Source organism: Anas acuta, chromosome 10 (genome assembly GCF_963932015.1).
Source record: "Anas acuta chromosome 10, bAnaAcu1.1, whole genome shotgun sequence".
NCBI classification, from domain to species: domain Eukaryota; kingdom Metazoa; phylum Chordata; class Aves; order Anseriformes; family Anatidae; genus Anas; species Anas acuta.
The window spans coordinates 20294435-20320331 of record NC_088988.1 but is presented as its reverse complement, the minus strand read 5'-3'; the positions used below and the strand labels follow the sequence as shown (position 1 = coordinate 20320331).

General features: G+C 39.2%; 1 protein-coding gene and 1 long non-coding RNA gene across 21 annotated transcripts in view; one reads left to right on the top strand and one right to left on the bottom strand.

Annotated features, from left to right (window-relative positions):
- The window catches only part of ZNF536 (zinc finger protein 536), a 350225-nt gene that overhangs the window by 42413 nt on the left and 281915 nt on the right, over positions 1-25897 (bottom strand). The gene's annotated exons all lie outside the window — the stretch shown is intronic.
- LOC137861826 (uncharacterized) lies at positions 10152-14321 on the top strand. Its single transcript, XR_011099879.1, has 2 exons — positions 10152-11226; positions 12842-14321. It is a non-coding gene; the product is annotated as an uncharacterized lncRNA (long non-coding RNA).

Sequence of the window (25897 nt, the reverse complement as noted above, 5' to 3'; positions counted from 1 at the left end):
AAAAGGTGAGTTCTTGCAGTAGAAGAAAGGCAATTTCATCAGGAATGCAGGTATGGGGCTTATCTATAGTTCAACTCAGACCATTACCACTACTACCACACCACTTTCACCTTGAATAAAATCAGTGAAACAACAACAGCTAAGAAAGGAAAACAAAACTGTGATATCCATGAAACACCTTACAGCACCTATTGCCAATAAATCTGGTTAAAAAGGGTTCTCCTATTCTAACCATGACAGCTTACTACACATTTCCCAGATACAAGGTTTTCCTCACAAGGTTGCTCAGCCACCAATCTGAATGTCTTGAAAGCAAAAGTTGCAAGATGTGGCCTTGAAGGAGAGATAATGTCAAGGAAGGTATTTGCTAGTTAAATCCACAGGAACACCTCTACACTGAGTGTTGGGGATACTTGAACCCCAAAATTAAGATATAGGTTCATCTCTTGGATATACCTACTCAGGAACTGTTTTGTATGAAAATGAGAGGTGTAAAACACAGAAAAGGTAAATTTGAAGACATGCAGCAGAAATTAGCACTTTTTTTTTTTTTGAAAACAATCCTGATTCTTTTCCAAAAAGAAAAAAAATGTCTTCAAATTACAATCTACAGCTGAGTTTTTTCAAACACTTGTTGGATATTACTCCAAAAGCATATACCCAGAGAAGCATGTCTTGTTAAAGTAGATCCATAATTCCTCTTTTAGGCATGAAACTATTGATAAACAGCAGAAGATGGATGATTGGCTATGAAGAATGTGTGTCTTTCAAAGAGGAAACAACAAGTCTAAGCAGCTCCCTCAGTACATTGGAAGTCACAGTTCAACCACACTAAAGTCAGAGAGTAACTGAAGTTTCTAAGAAATCCTCTGATATTCTAAAACTAGAACATGGTGTGTCATTTCTTACACATGCTTCCTCACCACAATGTACACATGAAATGATTGTGTGTACATCATATGCAGTTTGTGTATGTTAGTATTTGTAGAGCTGTGCATTGTAATTAAAAGAATTAATCAAAATGTTCAAGTTTCCCAAGAAAGAAAACTTATAAAACTGCCATCTCATGAATGTTATTTATTTGTTTTGAAAGACAAAGGATGAAACATTCCCACAGACCCACAAAGTCTCCACAACCACAGGGCAGGGAAGCACATGAATATGCCAGGCAAGTTTTCAATCCCTGGTGCCTCAGCAAACAATGAGGGAAAGAGTCTTCTCAACCTATTGTGTTTGTCTAATTCCTAATTGCAGGGACCTATCAGGAACTGAGAGATACATTTGCAAACCTTCCTCTGCTAGACAGGCACCTCAGACAGACTTTGCCCAGATGTATCCATGGCATGAAATATGATCACACTTCTCAGCTTTATTTCATTACAGAAAGGAACATTAAATTTTCAAATATCTCTTGGGCTATCTATTCTTGCAGCAAGGCTAAAAGTCTCTCATTTTGTGCTTTTAAGCCCTTGAAAGGAGATATAGAACTTGTAAATAAAACTACAGGCATAAATATGCAGAAAAGCAGTGGCCATGGCAAGGTCATATGGTCATACCACTGTCAAATACTACAGGTTCAGTAAAGATGCAGGTTTAGGAGTAAGCTGCCAACTCAGGGTGTTTTATAACTAATGGAAAGGAAGGAATAGAATTAATGGAAAATGAAACCCTTGAGACCTCGTAATTACATCATTCTTCTCTTGCACCCTACCTGCCTCACTGGGTAAGCAGAGTATGATTCCATATGTGATCACAAAGGCAAGTTTCTTCATATGTGCATTAAAAACTTAGAGTTGAAGACAAAGCTGTCCAGATAGCCAGATGGATACCTACACAGCGCACTGAATTCTGAACATACAGTCTCAAAAAATAGGACCTCTCCCTCAGAAAGGAATCAGAAAAGACTGTGTCATGAGAAAGCAGCCATTGACATGGAAATCAGTTTACCTTATGGAGAAGCATTTCACTGAAGTAACTTCCAATCTCGCACATGGCCACACAGAATTTCTTTCCACACCAACAGAGAACCTGGTTGGCTGCAAGTACTGGCAGGGAGCAGATGTAAGTCACATCATACCCACAGCATTCGTGAGTCTCTGCCAGAGGATCAAGAGTTGCTTGACACTGCTGACTACCAAGAGCACACCCTGTGTGAGGGCACGCTCCATGTCCACACGCCATCACCCAGCCAGAGCTCAGCAGGAGCAAGTGCTCACTGCACTGTCATAAAACCAAAACAGCACAGAGCAGGGCAGCTGAGAGAGAAAACTACTAAGTGAGAAGCAGCAATTTAGGGAGTGTTTCCAAGCTGCTCATATCCATAGTGGGACACCCAAAGTGACACTTGAGCACATAAACAAGCATTTATTTCCCTCAGGGTGACTGTGTGATTATCCAAATACAGTATACAGACATCCTAAAGAGTTTGAAAAAAAAAGGCTCCGAATACAAAATAATCTAGAAAAACTTCTGTTTTAAAAATAAATGTTTCACTTCATTTCCATTCAAAAACTCTGGTTACCAGAAACAGCAAACTAATTTCAATGAGCTGTGACCTCAGTAACAGCAGCAACCACTGTGGTTTTGACTGGGTCACTTACTGCTCAGAGTAGCAATACTTAAAAAAAAAAAAAAAAAAAAAAAAAAATTTATTCAGTACTTTACAAATAGGCTGCTTCAGAGAGGAAGAGAATCGAGTGCTGCACCCATGAGGGATGAGCAGTGAGTGAGCAAATGGAGTGGGAAGGGATCCTGTGCACCCCAAGCAGCTCCCAGCAGCAGCTCCCAGCAGAGGGGCACTCTCTCCTCAGAGCAGGGAGTTCAGGCCGGCCTTCTGCGTCCTGGATGGGTTTCTAAATGCTCCACTGGCAGATAAAAGGGCTGTTAGGCTGTTATCTCATCTGCCTTTCTGACAATCGGGCTCTTCATGGCTTTTGTGTTTTGCTTATTTTTTTTCCCTTAGAATTGCCACATTTGATACAATACACAGTATTTTCTATGTTTCATATTATTAAGCAAACGAGAAGAAATATTTTTTGGTTGGGATTGATTTTTTTTTTTTTTCAAGTAAGACAGACAAGCCAAAAAGTCAATTGTTAGCACAATCATAATAGGGAAAGCAATCTGCACTCAGCATTGTGGGTTACATAGCAGAGTGGGCCAATACCACATCCCAGAATTCAATTTCCACTTCCAGATTTGGTGAAAGCAGAGACCCAAAATGATATGCAGCCCCAGCCCCATAGACCTGCAAAAACCCTATTTCCTCAATATTTGACCACAGCATTATAGCTCAGGTCCCAATCTAGTGCATACCCACATTTGCTACATGAACTTTTGCTCCCTCCCCAACTTGATTAAGAGTAAAGAAAGTAACAGATGGATCCATGCTGTTCCTTTGTAGCTGCGAGATTAACGTTTGCATTGCATCAGACTACGCACACTCACACAAGGGAATACTGCTGTTGTCCTTGCAACTGGCACCTGCACTCGCTTTGTCCAAGCCGTGTCTGAGGCAGGAAGTCTATGTAAGAGAATGCAAATGATATTTTGCCTTCCCCTTTATTTTCCCCCAATAAATATATGAAATGCTTGGGAAGCATGACACTGTGTGAAAAAGAGCTGTGCCTCAGATAGCAAACTTTGCTTTGCTTTGCTGCTCCTGCCGGCAGCACTTACCTCCGTAGTACATCACCATACTAAAAGGCTGTCACTGAGCATGCTGTCAGTAAGCAGATGTGGGCTTTTCTCTGAGGTGGGGGCTCTGTGTGCCAGGCCAACAGGTAGCATCAGCACTGAGACAGACTGCATCCCAAAACCACCCCAGCAACCCAGCCCCCTCAACTCATCTAGAAAAGAAAGCCCATCTGCCCAGCAGGTGCAGGTACCCCCGGCAGCAGACGATGCATCCCCACAAGCCATTGTCCCAAAGCAGCAGAGGGGAGCTGTGTCTTCATGTCCCACAGCTGGGGCCCGGCAAAGCTGCAACACCAGTGGTGATGAAAAGGGCAGGTTTTGTCTGTGCTATCAGGATTAGATGCTGTGGGTGCCAAAGCCTCAGCAGCCAGCCCTCCCACACCCAGGATGAATAGGGCTTTGAGTAACTCTCAGATTAAAAAAAAAAAATAAAAAAAAAAAATAGAGGGAGTGAGGGAGAGAGAAGCAAATAGTACATTTCTGATCAGAAAGTAGTGACATCCCATGCAACTTTTGCTGATTTACCTAACAGTTAGCTCTCTCTTTTTCACTGCACAGCACCCACTGCTTTTACCCAGGTGTCATGGCAATTTTTGTCCCCATCCCGAATGCTGCTGCTACAGAAGGGACATGGCCAGAGAAGCCTTGGCCCGATGGGGTGGGAAGGCACCAGGCAGGGCTGTGCCCCATGCTCAGAGCTGGCACTGCTCACAGGAGGACCCACCTGGGCAACTGCAGCTTTGGGCTGTGCAAGAGAATGGACTTTCCACGTGTCACTGTGCAATCCCCGAGTTTTAATAACCACTACCATTTATCAGGACATCTAGCGTACTGTATCTTATGCAACTGTTGAAAAGCAACATTAGGGCTTTCAAAACAGTTTCATCATAGGTTCAAAAAAGCCTAAAATGAAATTGAAAAACAAAACAACCATATGCCTATTTGACCCAGGATACATAAACCTGTTGTTCAGTCCAGAGGAGGGATTTCAGCATTACTTTTTAGTAAATTGCTTTTCATATGGAAATTTCTTTTCACAGTAAAGCTCTGTATTTAGTGGCATCAACATAAAAAACATCCCTATTTTTAGTTCCCTGATCATGGACATATAGATTTTTATAGTGTCTGCAAGCATACATTAACGTTAATTTCCCCATTCTCCTTTGTACTTCGTTAATGTCACAATCTGCTGTAAAACCTTGCCAAGTTTCTTAACTGTCATGTTAATTCCGAGACCTAGTCTGCACTCCCTGACATTTCAGGACAGAACATGGCAGTAAAAATAGATTAAAAACAGCTTAGAAGTATTATAAAATCCAGAACTTTACAGATGGTGGAATTATATCTGCTAAATGGAAATTTTAGCAACACAGAACACAATAATATTAGAATAGCCTATTGATTCCTAAGACAAATATTTTCCAAAGTAGCATAATGGTATATGAATAGTGGGCAACACCCCCAAAAATGTAGGAAAGTTGGTTTTTCTTTTTAAAAAAGCATCACAGTGAATGTGCATATCGTGTTGGGGCTAGTATTAAGTTTCAAAGCTTTTCACTACCATATAAATAAAGGACATAATAAGATTTTGATTTTATTCATGGTTAGTTCAAAGTTCACACAAATTATTTCACACAGGGGATTTGTCAGAGGGTTTTGGCATTATGGAAATGCATTAATGTACTTTAGATATTAAATGACAATTCCACATGGTAAGAAATTTGCACGAATGAACAAGAAATGAGACACTGTATTTTATGTTTTTTCTTTATCTTTTTAAACAAAAACAACAACAAAAAAAAACAACCAAGAAACTTATTGCTAAAAAATGCACTGCTTAAATGCATACTACCCATTTCAAAGGAAAGCTTTTGCTGATTTAAGGAAGTTTAAAATCAGCTAATCAGAAAGTAATACAAAGTTAAGTGGTTTTTTTTTTTTTTTTTTTTTTTTTTTTTAAGGAAACTGTTTCTTTAAAAAAATCCTTTCCCCTTTTCTTTAAGGAGTACTTATTATTTCCATCATCCTTGTTGAGTTGTTGATGAATAGCTCACATCGTTTGCCAAGCTCCACCCTCTGTCTTTTTTCTAAACCCTTTACTCATTATTTGCTCAGTCTTTTTCCCACAGCCTAGACAGCCTGTCAAGGCAGCTTAAATAAAACACTGTATTAACATTAGGAAATGGCATTCAGTTCCCAATTGATCTCCTAATACTTTATGTTGAAATGATAATTGGTACAGTCTTCATTGAAAAAAAAAAAAAAAAGAGAGGAAAAACTACTTTTCAGTCACCACAAGGTATTATCCTAGCTGATGTATTCACAACCAAACAGATACATTTTTAAAATCTCCCCATCTGCTGGAGACTGCAGTTCACAATTCTTTTCAACTGACATAATCCAGATTGATTCGTTCAGCAGATAAAATTCAGGCCACTTCTGCCCTTTATAGGAGCAACATAATACCAGTCTTTATTCAGTAACAATGTAACATAATGGGATCGGAATGTGCAAAATGACTGTTCTTAAATTACTGTGACACACAAGGGTCCAACACAAGCTGTGGTTTAATGTAAAAAATCATTAGGCACAGATTACTAAAGTGGTCCTGCATTAACAAGGTCAAACCAAGACTGTTTATAGTATTTTTCAGGAAGAAAAAGAAAGTTTGCTGATATCTAGATTATGAACACATTTTAAGAGGGAAAAAAACCCTCCAGTTTATTATTATTATTGCTATTTTTTAACACGAAGAATGTCCTGTTTATTCAATGAGTGCAACTGTTAAGGATTCTATAAAGACCTTTTCTACAGGGCCAAGTTAATTTATTACACACTGAAGAACACACACACACACAAATTCTTAATATCAAAAGGTTGTCAAGAGAGTTGCCAGAAAAAAATATTTTGTTGCACTGCTAAATCAAGCAAATTTTGAAGGCCTTCAGAGATTATTAACCCATTTCAGCCCTTTCCTTTGGATATAACTAGAAACCATTAGAAGGAATTTAGCAAGTTACTGGCCCACCACAGGGGTTTTGCATGTATGTAAATCACTGTAACTTAGCACCACATCCCTCATATCCTTACAAATCAACTGTCCACACAAGAAAGCCGAAGCAAAGAGACACAGAAAATTCCACCCTTAATAGAATACTCCTCGCACTGTGAGAGTCTGATGAGCAGTTAAAATCATATAATACACAAGGTTTTTTTTCTTTGTATAGTTATTTCTTCCTCTCTGATAACAATCAAAGATTTAACAAGTCTTACTTTTATTAAGAAATCCATTATATCTTTACTCATTGAAATAAAGGAGTAAAGAATTATTATTTTATAGTTTGGGAAAGAATAATAAAAATCTTCTTGTGCATGCCTCTTGCCTTTGACTTGGGGGCTAATGGTATGGGAATGAAACCTCACATTGCAGTCAGTGAGTATGTAAAGAATATAAAGCCCTTGTGACACTGCCAATACACTGAGGAAAAGAGCATCTTGCTCAGGACCTTTCTTCAGAATTCTGCTGAATGGGTTAAACTCCCCACACTTCACTTTCCCATTTTGACCTTGTAAAGAATGGACACAGAATTTTGTTGCCTCTTATTATTTCGCTATGTTACTACAGCTAGGTAATTTTTGAAATCAGTTGGTTTAATTTAAGTTACTACTCAGTTAAGATGAGTATACAAGCAATGAGTGTATTTTAAACACAAGTTCATGGAAAGTGAGACCTCCCCACTTCCATGACACATCCTCATGTGTCCATTTCATCAACTGACAGAAACAGCCTCAAGAAACCTAGCTATAAAATGACAACTAAAAAACTAAAGTTAGCTGGAGAGGAAAGCAACCATCACAAAATTTAGTATAAAAATACCTAAATTCTCTGTGCAGGTGGGTAATGTCCGCAGTTTTCCAAGGGTGCCGGTTGGCAGCCAGCACCAAGAGCAAGATGTCCACCAAATGCAGGTGCCCAGCAGGAACAAAGCAGAATCAAAAAGTGCTTTCCTGAAATATTATCACTTGAATAATTCCCACAATTTGCATCATTTTACAGCAAAATACTGGAATATTTCCCTATCAACTCTATCCAGAGTAGTGTGGAAAATTAATTTATGGAAGTGCTTGCCATCAGTTTGTAGCCAGACCACAAAATAAGCTGTGTCCTTGTCCTCTGAATAACAGATGTATTTAAATGACATGTTCTGCTAACATGAACTTCATAATCACAAAGGATTGCAGTTTTAACAAGTAATGAAAACTAACGGTGTAACTCCAACAATCTTGGATACTCATTACTTCAAAATATTTACATATTCTAGAGAACTTAGGATGTCAATTTTGACTGCTCAAATCCAGTAACTGAAACATATGGCCTTGAAACCTGCAATCAATATAAACCTTTTAGAGTCCAAGCTTCAAAAAGTTATATCAAATATATATTCAATGAGAAGAAGGTTAATTGAATAATTGATTACTCAGTTACAATTAAGTTCTCTTCAGATATCTTTGGGAAATACCAAGATATAATAGTGATAGATATTTATTTGTTTATTAGCTATCTCTGATTTATAGCTATCATTTATTTTTTATTCCCTAAGTCAATTTTTACATTTATGTATTTTAACAATATAGTCCCTGGTGAGAATCAATACAGAGGGCTTTTTCACCACAAGGCTATCAAAGCTAGCCTAGAAATCTATATCTACCAATTCAGCCAATTTCAATGCAGACTTCAGCATTATAAACACCTTACTACAATATTCAGACTTTGTCTCCAGATAGTAGCTGTGTAGACAGAACATGAAATATTTGTAACAATAAAAGTTAACCAGAACTAACTGTGCTGATAAACTGTGAACTTAACAGCAGTTAAGTGAAAAGATGGCCCTTGGAAAAAAAAAAAAAAACAGCATGCGCTATTTGTGTATTTTAACAAAGTACTATTTCTTATCAAAGTACAAACACATTTATGGAAGTCCCTCCCCTACAGCATCTGCCAACAGGATCTTTGGGGCATTTTAACATTGACTAAACAAGAAATCAGATAGAGTTGGGTCTTCAGAACTGTCTGTGCAGAAAACTTGTGTTAACTTTTTAACAGTATTAATACTGTTTAAAGTGTATTTAGCAATAGCACCCAGGTTCTCAGTAAGGGGGAGAATAGCACTGTATCAGATGCTGTGTCTGTGCATGCACACATTATTTATACATAGATACATATATAAGGAAGACCCTGTATGTAGTGACAGATGATCTAGAGGCTTGGTAGGATTTGTTGAAAAATCTCGATGAACAATAATATCTTATTTTTGTGAATGTCCTCCCATTATTACAAATGTCTAAAGAGGGATGCATTTCAGGAGAGATAAGTAGCATGAGGAAGACTGAAAAGAAACAGAAATTTGCATTTTCCTTTGCTTAGTCTAAGTACCTGCAGCACCTAGCCCTCAATATTTTGAAAACATTTTCTGAATCATCCTTCCAAGAAAATGGGATTCCCGTTAGATCAATCCAAACTCCAAGTGACTCCACTGAATTCTCCTTTCACTCTTATTCTGAAAAAAAAAAAAAAAAAAAAAAAAAGCAGCAGTGCCAGATATAGGACTAGATGTGCATGGGATACAATGCATTAAAATCTCATAAATTGCCCTCCTTGATTTTAACACTTCTTGGATGAAATTCATCACTTAAGGTTTTGTTCACTTAATCTTCCAACCTGCCAGAATCAGAGGTAGGCAGAACTGGGTCCTCTGAGGTCCAGAGCTACGTGAGTTTTCAACAACATGGCTGAGAGCAGAACCCGGTCTTGTGAGGATATTATTATTTAATACAAGCTTTCAGAACAGAACATTTAGACTCTGTGGACATGAGGCATAACCCTCGTTATACACTGCACTTTACAGTATGTCAAGGGTGATGTACACTTTATGTTGGGCCTCATAACAAACTGACAGGCATTGTTGTCCATTGACAAAGCCACATGACAGCGAGGTGTCACAGACAGAGAGCGCAGATGTATTATCGCTCTACCACTTAGACAGGAATGACATCCTTTGAATCTCAAGAGACAATGTCACAGGCAAGCTAACCTTAGTGTGCCAGTTGTAGGCTCAACAGTATTGACAGTCAACAACTCCATGTACATCCATCGCAAGAGGATACTGAGGTCTAAGGACAGCAGTTTTCAGATTTCATATGTGATGTTAATAGACAAAAGATGATTATGAACAGTATACTTAAAAAAAGGAACTTCATATGCTATATTTATGTTTAATCTGATGCTTTTAAGGTACTCAACAACTTTTTTTTTTTTTTTTTTAAGTGTTCCACGTTCACTCGCTATACTATGGAGAGGATTATTCAGAAAGATGCACAATTAAATTTCTTTACAGAGGAACTTATAAAAAAAAATATATATATATATATATAATTTTTTTAAAAATTAGTCCTGGCTTGAAAGCCCACAAATTAGCTTTCTTTTAAGTATGACCAAAGATAGCATTATAAGCTAAATCCTGGAAGGACACAGCAATACTAATGTTATCCACTTACAATTCTGAAGTAGGTCACATATTTTCATGTCTGAATTTACTTACACACCCAACAATACTTTTCAGGTATTCTGAATATTTTACAAAACCTACACTTTTTCTACAAACAAGAAATAAAAAAAAAAAAAAAGTTAATTTTACTACATTATACAGGTCACAGCACCTTGGTCAGTATGCAGTTGTTATTCATAGTTGCTGGTCATATGTAAGTAGGTCATTGGACCTACTTGCCCTTTTCAGTAATCCTGAAATATGGTGGCATACTTGAAAGCCATACAGAAATGTGGGGCTCTTCTGATAAATCGCTCTAGGATCAGCTGCTAACTCTTGCATTCAGGTTGAAAAGTGACAGCTGAGTCCTATTAGTAGAGATGGGAAATGGGAGCGGAGGGGTGGGAGGACAGTTAGCTTCTGCCTCTCCTTGACATGGCCTACCCCTTTGCTGGCTGAACAAGGAAAAGTTAAGGTGGAGACAAACACCTAAGCAAAAGACTGGAAACAGCAGCACCCTTGCCTGCAAAGGGCATTTGGGTTGCTAAGAAATCCAAAGCATGAGAAAGGGGGAGATCACCTGAGAAGGCAGAGCTGAATATGTTTATTATTTTTTAATTATTTTTTTTTTTTTGCAAATAAGGTGAAGAAATACTCACATACCAAATCAGAGGGGAAAATGAACAAGTTTTGCCCTACACTGCTCCCTTCTAGGTGGTATGTCTGCAGCCTGTGGTGCAGATCTTCCGTGTACGTAAATCAAGATGTTAATGGGTGGGATGTCCACCTTAGATAGAGGCACTCACTCAGCATCAATGCTCTTGCTCTGAAGCACTACAGCAGAAAAACACATAGCTGGGCATCACTGCTTTAGGGGACTGGAGCATAGTCAATACTGGCTGTACCTCAACCTATGTGGTCTCATCATGGTTTGCTCTTAACTACATACAGCCCTTCTCATCTCTGACAACACCTAATAAAACAGGTAAGGATGGTTCAACTGTATATTGGAGTAGGGGTAAATAATTAGGATTTTTTTTTTCTCCAGAAAATCTCAGTGTCTCAAGTTAGTAACAAAAAGTCAATTATTAGATAACCAAGGTTTTTGTTTGTTTGTTTTGTTTTGTTTTTGGCTATTGTTTTGAAACAAAACAAAATGAGGAAAAAAAAAAAAAAAAAGTTAAGCTATCAAAACCTTTTCTACTGCATAAATCGTGTATGTTAAGAGGCCTGGAAACTGCTTCATGTGTTTCACCTCCTGCTGTGGAGTTTTTGTGCTGACAGGACTGAAGATAGCTTTTCTAGTTCATAATATCACAGGAAAAATGCTATGTTAAACTAAGACATCTCTGATCACATACTAAAAATGTACATGTAACATGTGCACGATAAATCGATTTATCATCAGAGGCAAGTTAAAAATGTAGCTGTTTTGAGTTTTCCCAGGTTCCCCAAATGCATCTATATGTTGAACTAATTCATACATGCCTTGAATATTCAGTATAGCAGTTCCAAAGAACAAAGCGAATCATGTCTGAAAATACAAATCGAATTTATCTGTGGTGAAGAACGTGTGTACACACCTTTTATGTGACTGTTACTCAAACTGGAGCACCGGCTCAGGCTCATGATAAGAATTTGTGTAGTGGATACTCAGACTAAACACACTGAAAATTAACAATGTTTTTGCTAATGTCTTAAGCACAGAGTGGTGGAAAAAAATATCAAAAACAAATAAAAACACACAAAAAAAACACACAACCAAGCAACAAAACAAAACACACAAATGAAAACACCTTATCCCTGGGTAATTGAACTGCACATTCCACTGAAAAAAAGGATTTAAATGAAGCTAATTGTGGACATTCAGAAGAGGTCGCAATATAGACTCTCCATTATGGGTCTATCTAGTCCCCTGAACTCTGGAAAGGAAAGACCCCAGAGTGCTTCTCTAAATCTTTGTCTTCAGCAGATATTCATTCTGATACTGTAAATGTGGACCTTTATGCTATGTTGAGCTGTATCCTATTATGTGCAAAGTAAAATCTTTCACAGTCCCATTGTGACTTTTTCAGACTTTCCAAAGGCAAGGTAAAGTCTAATTTTCTGTGCAAAGTAAATTAACTTCTGTAACTCTGCCTGGGGAAAAAACAAAACAAAACAAACAAACAAACAAACAAAAAACAGCCATAGGAAATGATAAAAATATTTCCTGTAATGTTTGATAAAAACCCATAAATGACCGGAAATAAAAGTTATCCTTTACTTTCCAACTTTCAGATTTTTCATGAGAAAATAGTCTACCAGAAAAACTTTTCATATTTAAGATTGGACAAAACTAATCGCAAATATGAAAATAGAGACCCAGTCATAGTACTGCTGTTCATTGCATCTTCTGCAAACTCTACACCTCTCATCATATTGTTTGCTATACAGTTTTGCTACTGCTAAATAAAACTAGACTTGTTCTTCAATTCTCTAACATTTCATAATGAAAAATAAAGACATTTTAATTTGAAACTAAAGAGAAAATAACGCCTTGCAAATATCACATACAACAGGGGGATTCTATGAAATAATGAATTTCTCTCTTCCATTAGGAATGACCATGTATAATGGATTCATGGCTCTACTTTGCTTCAGCACTTGGCATCTTGCAAGTTATTCCCAACTCATGAAAATAACACCTCTGGATTCACTTCTCTTAACGCATGAAATTCAGGGGTCCTTGCACAAAGGGAATGAAGGAATTTAACCTCTGATTGCCCTGCAAGTCTATGGAGACAGTAGGAAGCCCCTCCAGGGCTGTTACACCAGACAATTTTCCCAGTGCCAAAGTTCCTGTTTCTCTGGAGAACCACATATCCAATCAGACAAGGACTCCAGCACCAAGTATACATCAAGTACCTAAAATACCATCTGTGCTTCGGGACAACACCACGCCAGCTCCCATCATGTCTGTTGCAGTGGCTGCCACCCTTTGGCAGTGCCATGACCAGCCCATGTGCAATCCTGACCCCTCACAGCACTGCCAAAAGGCAGCTCCCACCCCAACGTGTCTACAAGAGGAAAGACAGTGGGCAGATTTTGCAGGCAGACACGGGGAGAATTAGGAAAAAAATGGCTTCAGTTTATTAAGGCTGTTCTTAATTAGATCATGCTCTTTTGGCCAGATATTTTTATTTATTTATTTATTTATTTTTTTCCTAGTGATGTTTGTTTAATACCATTCTACCAGAGACCAAAATTCTGTTATTTTAAATTACCAACTTATGTTGGTAAAATAAAATAATGCAGCACGTTTTCCTGTTTGAACACACAGATTAGCTACTTTTTATTATTATTATCTATTTACTTTTATTATTTTTTCTCCCACACACACACCAGAACAAGGTTTTGGTGTAGTCACAGGATTTACGTGGCTGAATTACACCTGCTCCTCCTGGCCCCGTTTTCAGGTCCTCCATGGTTCCACAACCCAGAACAGCAATCTCACAGCACTGAGAGCAGGCTAGAGAAGTCCACGCCATGTAAAGCCACTGCTGCCAAAATGTCAGTGCACCTTATGTCCCCAGCCTGCAGGCCATGCTTGGGGCCACCCGAGAGGTGTGGCAGGACTGGGGCATGCATGTGTAGGCAGTGTAGCAGGCTTACAGCTGGGTGCTGCTCCTCAAAGAACAGGGGAAATGTGGTAAGGCAAGCATCCCTCTGTGCACTATGAACTTCTTCCCTGCGTGCTGTTTTCTCCAGGGTGGCTTATTTTTCCCTGTGTTAGCACCAAATGTTCACTGCATATGCTGTAGCTCAGACAGACAGATGAGATCTTGGAGATAGGCTTAGGAGTCTGTCACTCCTGTAAGAGGTACAGCAGAGATAAAAAGTGTGAAAAGCTTCTGAGCCACAAACTACAAAGTTCTCCTAGCCTGAAAATTGTAGAACAGGCAGGAACGCCCTGAAGCCCTCAGACAGGTTCGAGAGGAACTTGGTCTGATTCAGGAGCTCCAACAGAGAGATGGGCTTCTGCCAGGCTCCGCTTTCGGTCTCATCTAAATCCAGGAAAATCAGAAGAACTGGGAGAAATTAAGGGCTAGCTCTAAGTATCAGGCAAGGACGTGGGATGGTTTTTTTTGTTGTTGTTGTTGTTTTGTTTTGTTTGTTTGTATTGTTTTCTTTTAATGTAGTCTTAATGAGTTTTGCCATCCTATATCTACTGACATTTTAATAACTACTAAACCCCAGAAAGTCTCCAGAGAAGGTGCTCTGGTACTATGATGAGCATAATATAAGTGCATAGACAGACAGACAGATATTAATAATTTCTTCCTACCAACATATGTGTATATATTCATCCATAATGATGTAAATATTTCAGGGTATTTTACTCCTATTCAGCACAACAACATTTACTACTATCAATCTAATCATAAATACAATTATTCTTGCGTACTCTAATACAAAAACAACAACAAAAAACAATAAACTAGGTCTCAATAGAGATTCTGAAATTACTTAACTTTTCTTTAGAAAAATATTAAAACAGTATTATCACATCAATGAGAGGAAAAGACAGGAAGATAATAAAGTTATGTTAAACCTCCCTGTATTTACTCATGTGTGAAACAGTTATGTCTGGTCACATAATTGCAATGGTTCTAAGAAATATTTCATATTTTATAATGAACATTAAAAGAGTTTGTGGATCATTACTTTATATGAGTTCCAAAGTTATTACATAAAACCCAACAGGAATGGTTATAAATTATTTGATCCTCTAGTCTGGCCTTGGTAAACATAACATGAAGGCTGAACTATCTCAGCAGACAAGATTCATGATAATAGGTAAAGTGCTTCTACAGTTAAAAGAAGAAAAGAAGAAGAAAATACCAGGGTACTTGTAAGCAAGGCTCTTAACATTTTTTCTTTGGTGTTTCAAAGAAATCCTTTTCCGCAATGAGCTTAAGCCATTTAAAACGGGGTGGGGTGGGGAGGGTGGAGTGAGGGGGAGGCTTTGTCTAGAACAAAAGAAAACTTGCTCACAGGCATGTTCTATCATCTACCAATTTGGCATTATCATCACTGTGGCCCTAAAGTCACTGTCAAATTCTTGAACTTACAGCACAGTATGTGTTTAAGACACCATACTTAGCTGTGAAATAATATCACAAGTAATTATTTGATTTTCAAAAGGATCCTGAAGAGCATCTCATTGAAATATGAAAAATAATATACTAACAAAAATAATACACTTGGCAATTATGAAGAGTTTTTGTCTTCAAACTACAACTAGCAGCAGCATTTTTATTAATGAGTGATCATTTGCTCCAAAGATAAGTGTAATACTAAACGAATTCTGGTCCACTTCCTCTTCTAACTCATTTTTGTCTCTGGCTCCCGTGCTTTGTGTCAAAATACTTTGTATTTTTGTTTTGTTCTATAGAGGTCTTCTAGGAATATTAATATGGAGAATTAATTCAGTTATGCACACAATTGAATAAAATTGGAAGGCATGTGGAGATATTCTGGTCAATTTATAAAATATATTTAATACAGACCATATCCAAGGCGCAAATCCTGCAGATTCCCACTCACAAGACTGTCCTGTCATCATGGGCACATGCACAAAAAAAACTTTCCTTGGGAGAATTTCTGAATGATATTTTTTGACCCACATAGACTGAAGTCTGGGTAGGGCCACCACAATGCTCTGCCCTGCCTTGATAGCCTGCCTGCTATAGGCTTCTGTGCCCCCAGTCAGTGGGCAGAAGCCGAGGACCACTGATGGAGCCAGAGGAGCCACCGCTGAGCTGGGCGGGCTGGGACCCAGACTGTGCAGTACCTGCTGTAACAGCATGGCCTCAGGTCTCTTGGGCCGCTTGTGATAACTTTTGTCTTTCCTTCCCCATAATTCCAGGAGTCTTACTGAAGCTCTAAACCACACAGCTGTGGCAGACGAGGGCACTACACCATCAAAACACCACTTAGTTATGAACGTGTCATGCCCTGAAAGTCCTCCCATCCTTGGCTGCCAGGCCTGCCCACTGTGCCTGGCGGGCCTGCGTCCCCTGGGACGCCCATCCAGCTCTGCTCTGCCTCCTGCCCACAGGCACCCTGCTCTAAACTGTGTACTGCTATCAGCCTCCAGTTTATGTTACTGTTTCTAGCTTGCTGTATTATTTTTCTTTAGTGCCGTGCCTGCGTTGTAGCTATTCACTGCTTGAAGCTTTTCAAGCTGGAAGTCTACCTACTGCCCTCACTTTTGTCTCTCTTTTGTCTTGTCTGTGCACTTGAAGGTGCTGGGCTTTCCATTAGTCAAGTAGGTATGAAATCTGTTAAATGATAGCTTCCTTCTTTCCAAAGCCTTTTATAAGGCTTTTCAGGAAATTTCAAAGAATAGAGCCTTCCTCATGATGTCTGGACATTTTTTCCCAGCTGGTCAGGGTAGCACATTCTCTGGATTTTTCAAGTGAATATTCTGACTTTTAATGACATCTTCTTGCATTAAAAATAGACAAGTAGTGGAATGGATACTGAAGGGTCTTACAGAAGAAGGAACCTCAAATGTGCCCTAAACACTTGTAGCTTGTGTGCAGTTAATGCAGAGCTGCTACGGGACTGGTGCAGGCTGTAAGAGCAGAGGAAAATGAAACTTGCGAGACCGTTTTAGGGATAGAACAGGTTTGTTTGAAGTACTTTGCTTTTTAAATATACCATTCCTCTCCGTTTTTTTTTTTTTTTTTTCTATGGAAAATATCCCCAAACCTTCTGTGCTACATCCTCTAGGTGGTGCTAACACTGCACAGCTCCGGCAGCTCGGCACAATGAAAACATTAATTTGCTATGAGATAATTTTTGACGTAAATGTAAAATGGTGCCCATTCGAACTCAGTAATGAAGCATGGTGCATTTCTACAGCTCCTAATTTGACTAGTTAAATGACTCCATTACGTGTCTAACAGACAGAAGCAAATAATTTCTGGTCAGTTGACGCTCACTTATCCGTATCATTTTACCCTGAAAATAAAGTCTCTAATCTACAGTTTCTTTGTCTTTTTTTTTTTTTTTTTTTTTTAATATTATTAAAGAAAACATACTTAAATAAGGGAGATTAAACCAACACAAACTAACAATTAAGGCTACAATACAGAAATGAAGTTCATGTAACGTGGGAGGATGGATAAAAATGAAAATTAAATAATAAATTAAATGACTGCTTATCTCAGTTATTTCCACCGTGAGATTTGACAACATTACTATTTAGGAAAAGGAAAATGTCTTTCTCGAATTCATTGATTCTGAAAACCACTTTAAATACTGTCTGCAAATCTGCCTATAAAACTTCCCCCACAACTTTGAGAACATTTGGAAAAAACTCCTTACAGTACAGAGCAGTCAAATAAAAATGTTGCCTTAATAAATATCAGGTGATGAATAATTTTGCCCTGAGGAAAAAAAAAAATGGTTAATGCTGAATCTAATGTTCCTCATCTAAATGCTTTTTTCTTCCTGCTAAAAACAAGTTTAGAATTAAAGCATATCACTTTACACATATTGCATGCATATTAGCGAGACACAGCTGCTTATGCCCTACTCTTAAGAGCCATATGATTAAGTTATGGGATATCAGATAATCCGAAGTCCCTTTCTATTGGTCACTTTTCTCAGACAAAGGCTTTTTAGTTTTAAGTCCATTTAATGACAGAATGTCCAATTCTATAAATGTGTGAGTAATTCCAGTGGAACACCTGTGGCTCCCTCTACTAGAATATAGGAGGAAAGATATAAAATGTCATTACAGTAACATTCACTGTTTGACTTTAGCAAAAAATATTCACAGTCAAGGCTGCCACTCCATCAACAATGGAGTGGCAGCCATACTCGGGTTTCCATGGTCTCCAAGAAGTAACTGTGAGCTTACATACCATATCTGGTCTGTAAAGCCTCAGTCACAGTGGGGTGAGCTAAGGACAGAGCAACTATTTTCTGGTTGAAGTCACAAGTCCAGTGGGTTCATTTCCATGACAGTTTGTGGGGACAGAAGCATGTGACCCACAACACTATTAGCAAGGGAAATACATAATAAAAGTTTTCATGCTGCTTTTAAAAATATATGTTAAAAAAACTACTCAATGTTATTTTCATAGGTTATTTTCATAGCTTTTTTTCCCCTCTTATTATCTATTAGCATCTTTTTCTTTTTTTTTTTTCCCAAAAGATTTAAACACTACTTGAGCAGGATTTGTAGGAGCAGAAGTTTTGTAATGACAGCGAAGAAGGACAACCAGGTTTTGGTGCATGTGATGCAATGTCCAGGAAACCTGAGTTTTCTATTGATGTTTTTGCAGGCATGACAGTGGAAATGTTATGACCCAAATCTAACTATGGAGAGTTACATTAAAATTAATGGGCTTCTTCATAGTAGCCATTCTTCAAACAGAATAAGCGTTCGAGGAGTTAGGGTTGGATTTACAACTAAAATATAAAGCTCAGTATCAATGTTCAATTTCAGCAGGGGTGATTTTAGAGAGCATGCTTAAAGCATCTGTGCATCACAGTCACTGCTGCTCTCGAGGAAGGCAATGGCACAACTCCCAGTTGACTTCAATGAGAGGAGGAGCAGACCCTGAATGGAATAAAGGAATGGAGGAAACTACTCTATACAGAAATGGCAAACATTCAAAGATGACTTCATATCAGCAGAAAATACACATGTGGCCTGGCAAAAATACATGAAGGGTCAAAGAAACAATCTCTGTCTTGGGGAATCCAAAATAGCGAGGCGGAGGAGAACAGGTGGTCTGGGGACAGGACAGGGACCTTGGCCTCCAAATGCTGGGCATGGTGTCTCGGCTTGTTGCAAAACCTATATATAACAGCTCTAGGGAAGATCAAGGAAATTAAACACCAGTCAGCATTGGGAAATATATAGGAAAGAGTAATCAGGGACAAAAAAGGGAAAGTTATGATTTCATTAAAGATACTCCGCATAGATTCTGAAAAGGGAGATCATGCATAACAAAACAAGTAGAATATTTGGAATAAAAAAATAACCCCCAAAGCCCCCAAAAGAATTGAAGGAAGCCATAAACATGGCCCTTATGCAAACTAATGCTGTACTGTCCCCTAACAGGCTCCAATGTCATAAGTTGGGATGAGAGGGTGAGCTAAATAACACATAACCAACTGGACCTGATAGGAGGGCACATGGTCAGCGTGTTAACGCCAGGAGATGTAAGCAATGGAAGACGATAGCTGCTGTGTCCCAAGGATCATGAACAAAGCTGATTTTATTCCTCTTCTATTTCCATGACATGCAAAAATGGAATGAAATTTATTCAAAGCAGAAAATGGAGGAGAAGCTGCAGACAATATGAAGGGAGAGTATATAAATTTAAAAAAAAATAAAATATCAGTCTGCCTTTTGGTGAACAGGGAGAGTGATGTGATGCAAAACAATAAAGAAAAAAATGTCAAGTAACAATGTGGTAAGAGCAAATGGAATGCAATACTCAACACTCTCCTATACAGTGACAAGAGGGTCAGAAGCATGGTGAATATTTAGAAATTAAACTCTAAAATCTTCAGTGGAGGGACCCAATGTCAGCATAAAAAGAAGCAGAGACATTTCTGACATTTCCAAATGGGGGCACAGAGTATGAAATCATCCCTACAGTGTGTAATGGGACACTAAGAAAATATTTATGTCTGTCCCCTAACCGACTATCTTTGCCATTAGACATGTAAAGAACATCCAAAAAGCTGAGTGACAAAATTATCCCCGTGAGTCCAAAACAAACCAGACAAACATTCTTTAAGAGAGGAGGCAAGGAACACAGACCTGCCGAAGTAGCCTCAAGTTACAGTTGTATCTAACAACAAGTGGGCATGAGCTGGAGCTAAGGAAAAACAGTCACTAGTGGAATTTCAGTGGAATTTCTTTACACAGAAATGATAGTCCCTGTCACATGCAACCTGGGGCAGCATTGGAAATCTGTGCAAAAATCACAGAATCACAGAATTTCTAGGTTGGAAGAGACCTCAAGATCATCGAGTCCAACCTCTGACTTAACACTAACAGTCCCCACTAAACCATATCCCTAAGCTCTACATCTAAACGTCTTTTAAAGATTTCCAGGGATGGTGACTCCACCACTTCCCTGGGCAGCCCGTTCCAATGCCTAACAACCCTTTCGGTAAAGAAGTTCTTCCTAACATCCAGCCTAAAACTCCCCTGGCGCAAATTAAGCCCATTCCCCCTCGTCCTGTCACCAGGCATGTGGGAGAACAGGCCAACCCCCACCTCGCTACAGCCTCCTTTGAGGTACCTGTAGAGAGCGATAAGGTCGCCCCTGAGCCTCCTTTTCTCCAGGCTGAACAAGCCCAGCTCCCTCAGCCGCTCCTCATAGGACTTGTTCTCCAGGCCCCTCACCAGCTTTGTTGCCCTTCTCTGGACAAAATACTACACTCCAAGTCATTTGAGAAAAAAAAATAAATAAGTGAGATGAGAATGTCCCTGCTTTTGCATCCTTCGGTACTTAGAATTACGTGAGCCACTGCACAAATGATTTATTGAAATATAGACTAATACTGTTGTCTCATGGGCCGGGTATGTGACATGAGGTGGAATCACTCTGCAAGTGCCCATGCATGTCATGTGAAGGCAAGCTGCTGAGATGCATGCACGATTTGGGGCATGCACAATGTTGGTAGGTTTTTTTGTTTGTTTGTTTTATTATTATTATTATTATTTTTTCAAAGCCAAAACGTATCCCCCCCCCCAAAAGAAAAAGTTAAGGGAATGTTCTTGATTATGTTTTTTCTATCATAGCAGGTCTTATGAACCCAAAGTAACGAGAAATGAGAGGCAAGAAATCTTGTTTCTCAAACTATTTCAGAAACGAATGGGATTTACGATTTACATGCAGCAGCATGGCTACAGGATGGGTGACATTGAAGTCCGGTGAGCAGGAACTAAAATGGCACCTGCTTTGGGAAGAGAATTATCTTCAAGTAACTGCAGCAGGTGCTTTCCCTGGGCTTCATGATACATCCTTAAAACTAGTTTTTATGGCAGAAACCCCAAGAGACATCTAACTACAATGTCACCCTCTGCAAGCACAGTGTAATAAATACTAGAAATATATAGATTGCACGAGTAAGACGTGGATCAATAGCAAGGAAACAGGGCAGAGACAAGCTCGGGGCAATCCAATACAGCAAGGACTTTGCGTTAGAGGTGCCATGTGCCTTGGGACATAGTGGGTCATCTCTGAACTGGCAACAGCGGCACACAGAGAGCTCTGCAACAAGGAGGGGAATGAGGAGGCTCACTGGCAGCCAAACACTTGGTAAGTGGTTACCTGTGATTTCGGTGAGTGCATGGTATAGGTCTGTTTTATTCACAGCAAAGCACGCATCTCCTCAGTCTGCACTCCCACCTCCCATCCCAAAACAGACTGGCATGAAGATATAGCCATGGGAATGCATTCAGTCACATAAACAATTCTACACTTCAATTTACAACAGAGTTGAGCACGGTGTCCCTTAATTACAACCAGACCCATGAAGGCAAGGTGTCTAGAATGAAAACAAAGGGTTAAAATACCTGTGTGGGTTTTTTCTTGAAAATCAGTCATTGAGAATCATCTGTCAGTAAGATAAAATTAATTACTACATGTAAAATTGGGGAGGGGGGAGAGGGAATGAAAAAAAAACCAACAAATTTAAATATATGAATATATATTTGAAAATACATGAAAATATGAAATTATGAACAAAAAATGTTCATAAATCCTATTGTTAATGATGCATGTTCACCTTTCTAATACTCGAACTGGCTAAGATTATTAAACCCAATTTGCCATAATCAAAAAGGAGAGGAAATAAAAAGGATTTCTTTTATTATTTTATTTGACTTTAGAAGCTTTGTAAAAAGCCTTTCACAAATTACAGTAACTTGCAAAATTCAGTCATGTTGTTGAACACTGTCAGAGGGCTGGTGCTGCAGAAATTGCTGGAGTTTAACTGTTAGACTTTTATGCTTAACAAAGCTAGTAAATAGAAGCCTTAACCACTTCATTCACTCAAATCAGGGCAATTATTGTACTGTTCTCTTACACGTATTTTACTAATTTATGCAAAGTTAGTTTTACATATATATTAGATCAATTACTGGTAATATATAAAGTAGTTTTTTTAAGTGTAACGTGAATATAGTTCTGTACAGGAGCTTTAAGGCCTTTTTTGGACAAGGTTGTATGTGTTTACATTAAAAGGACTCTCAAACTTTGGCAGCAGACACTTGCATGAGTTCCCTGGAGCACAGCACAAATCTCCCGCGCTGCCGGGGCCAGCGAGCCAATGCCTGGGGCATTGCCTGGCTGCTGCGGGAATCAAAGGCAAGAGTATGGGGAACCACCTTCCACCTCCAAAGAGATTAAAAAGGAAAAATCCTGGCCACCATACTACGTGGAGTGCTGCCTCCAGCTGGAATGATTCTTAAATTAATTATTAAAAAAAAAAAAAAAAGGAAAAAAAAGAAGCGTCTGGCTTTAATAGAGGCATGGCATTTACATTATCTCCTCAGCTACTGCTCAGTTTAGCCATTTTCAACTCATCTTTCCACAAGAACAATGGCATCACTACAACAGAAAAGATGCAAGCCTAGCCACGACTCTGCCCTTGCACTGAATGGCTCTGTCCAGTTTGCTTTTTCTTGTAATGCAGGATATTTTACAGCCAACCCAATTTCTCTTCTCCCCAAGCCACCAGCATGAGGGTGCTGCATCTGATATGCCTGAGCTTTTGTACTCCCTAACAGTATGGGCATGGACCTCACTGTGTCCTTACAGACCTGGCCAAAAGCAGTAATGGCGCAGACAGGTCTGTGATGGCTTCGCGCTGCCCTAGTGGGGCACACAACATTGACAACCTGGTTCTTGTGAGACTCAGGCTGAACACCAAAAGCTAATAGAATTTTAAGAAGCAAGTTCAGTAGAAGTTGGCTACATTCATTCCTGCGAGGTGCTGCTGGGTGCCTCAGTTAGAGGCTGAACAGTTCAGTAAAAAGAGGGGTCCTCAGCATCGTGCAGAGCAAGTCCCTCAGATTTCTGTCTCAGGAACAATTCCATACAAACCCTGGATAGAAAGAGCTCTTATTGTTAAACGGGTATAAAAAGAAGAAGAAAAAAAATAATAAAAAAGATTGAAGAGAAATTGAAATTAGCAAAAAAGCTTTCTTGAATCCCCACAGCTTACAAAAATGCTAAATACTGTCCCCCACCCTGACGATGCAGACTGGCACTGATAATCCAAACCCTGGCCCAAACCAGGCATCATCGCAGTGCATTGCCTTACAGCTAGAAGAAAAAGGCCTGGACAGATCCTCTGCTGTGACAAATGTGTACAGCTTCAAGATGTTTCCTGAGGATCTGACACCTCCATTTCTCCTGCCATGCTTACAGGTGATGTTTCAAATACTGTCCAGTGTTGAATGCCTGCTGTCTAAAAATCCTCTGCTACCAGGTGATCTAATAGATATGGTTAGAGATAACCACAGCTACCAGCCTGATAAACTCCACTTCCCTCACTGGATATGCAGGTCTTTGACAGTCCCACTACATACTGGGAAAACTGACCCAGAACCTACCGACACAGATCAGTATAGTAAGGCACAACAATGGGTTCGCTAAGGAAAACAACCAAAGAAAGCCAATAAATAAATAAATAAATAAATATACTTTTTTCCCCCCACCAAAAAGAAGGAGTCAAAAGAAGCCCAGTGTCACAAAGCACACCAGAAACATGGCACATCTCATATGGTAGAGCATTTCTGAGGAAGCTTCCCCTCCCAGTTGGCTGGGCCCCCAGGGCAGCAGAGCTCAGCCCATGGGCACCCTGCCCCAGAACCAGACCAGCAAATCACTCGTTCTTCTGGACACAGTCTCCTTGGCCAACAGAACTGAGACTGCAAATTGCTGCTAATAATTGGAAGGAAAAGTGTCTTTTATTGAAGACATGAAGAGATGAGCTGGGGGAAATAAAGAAGCAGAAAATGGGAACTGGTTGCCAAACTGGAAAAATCAATTATTCTACTGAACAACAGTAGTGACAAATATAGCTGCCTCTACTCCCTCTTCTTCCTCCTCCTCCTCCATTGAACAAATTGTTAAAGAACCAACAATCTGTTGAATGACAACCCCCGGCATGGTGTGATCATTTTAAAAGTGAACACAGAAAAGGTCTTGTTAAAATGGAGCCACAGAGCTCCAGACACGATTTGGGATTCTCCTTAGTGAATCCCCGTGTTCATTTTGTTGAGTTTAAAGGAGCCATTCTGAACTGGGTGTTTGATAATATCAGTGCAAATAAATGCTTGAAAAGCACCCAAAACAGTCCAGATCATGACTATAGTGTTTGGACTCATTCCATCTAAGAAAAAATTCCCATAGTCAATTAGCCCCCCACCTAAGATCTTCTTCATTATTTTTTTTTAATTTATTTTTTTTAAGCATTTAGGAGCATTGTTTTTCATCCAATTATTGTACTTTTAAATGCAAAATGAGGTTTCAAAACCAGCAGATAAATGCTTCTCTTCAAGCAGAATGAATAAAAACCTGGTGGTGACATACCGGATTGGCAGCATTACGAAGCAGGGTCCTATGGGTTTCTTTTGAAGTATTGCTCTTGCACTAGCAGTGTGCAAAGAAAATGGTGGGATTTTTTCTTCTCTGTCATAGTGGTGCATTAGAGGAGCATTTAATAAAATGTGAGGTCTCTGTAAGGCAAGGCTGCAGTGCATAGGCTAAGGCTTTGCTCGTGTGGGGCAGCTGCTGTGACCAGGCTACTTGAAGGGCTGTGGGGAGGCTGGATGAGGTGCATGGATGTCTGCACCTTATATGGTGCAGCAGTGGGACCATACCTTTTCATTTCTTTAAAGAGATTTTACATCTTTAATGTTAAAGGAATGATATGGTAAAGATAAGGGATGCAATACTGAAAGACAATGAATACTTCCAAGAGAAAACAGAGAAGTTATCTGCCACACCAAGAGGAGACCACAACCAAAGTACCATCACAATGGTTGCTGCTCTGGCCAACTCAGGCCACCCTATTGTGATTATATTTATTTATTTGTTTGTTTTAAACATTTCCAGCCTGTGGCAGGTGCGTTCATGCATCTTGGCTAATAAAGCAGGATCTCATGTCAAGCTTCAAAGCTGTCTTAACACTTCTACACTCAGGGACTTACTACAAGGGATGTACCCATGCCAGTATGCCTTTGGTTGCCAAACTGATAAAAATGAATAATGCTGGACACCATTTTTCTTTCTTTTCCTTGTCAACTGAGTACATTAAAAAAAAAAAAAAAAAAAAAAAAAAAAAAAACAGAAACAACAACAACAACAAAAACAACAACAAACCTAAAAATCTAAGAATCCTAATAGCTGTTGAGCATTCAGCAGATGGTACCATCTAGACCCATCCAATTCTAGGCCAAGCAATCTAAATTCCAGTTGAATAGGGGGGCAAGAACAACACTTGGAGAAGAGTGAGGGGATCATCCATTCCTTAGACTTGGAAAATAAGGGGCAGTTACTATAATTCATGGCAGGGGATCTGACCAACATGACAACAAAACAAAACAAAACAAAACAAAA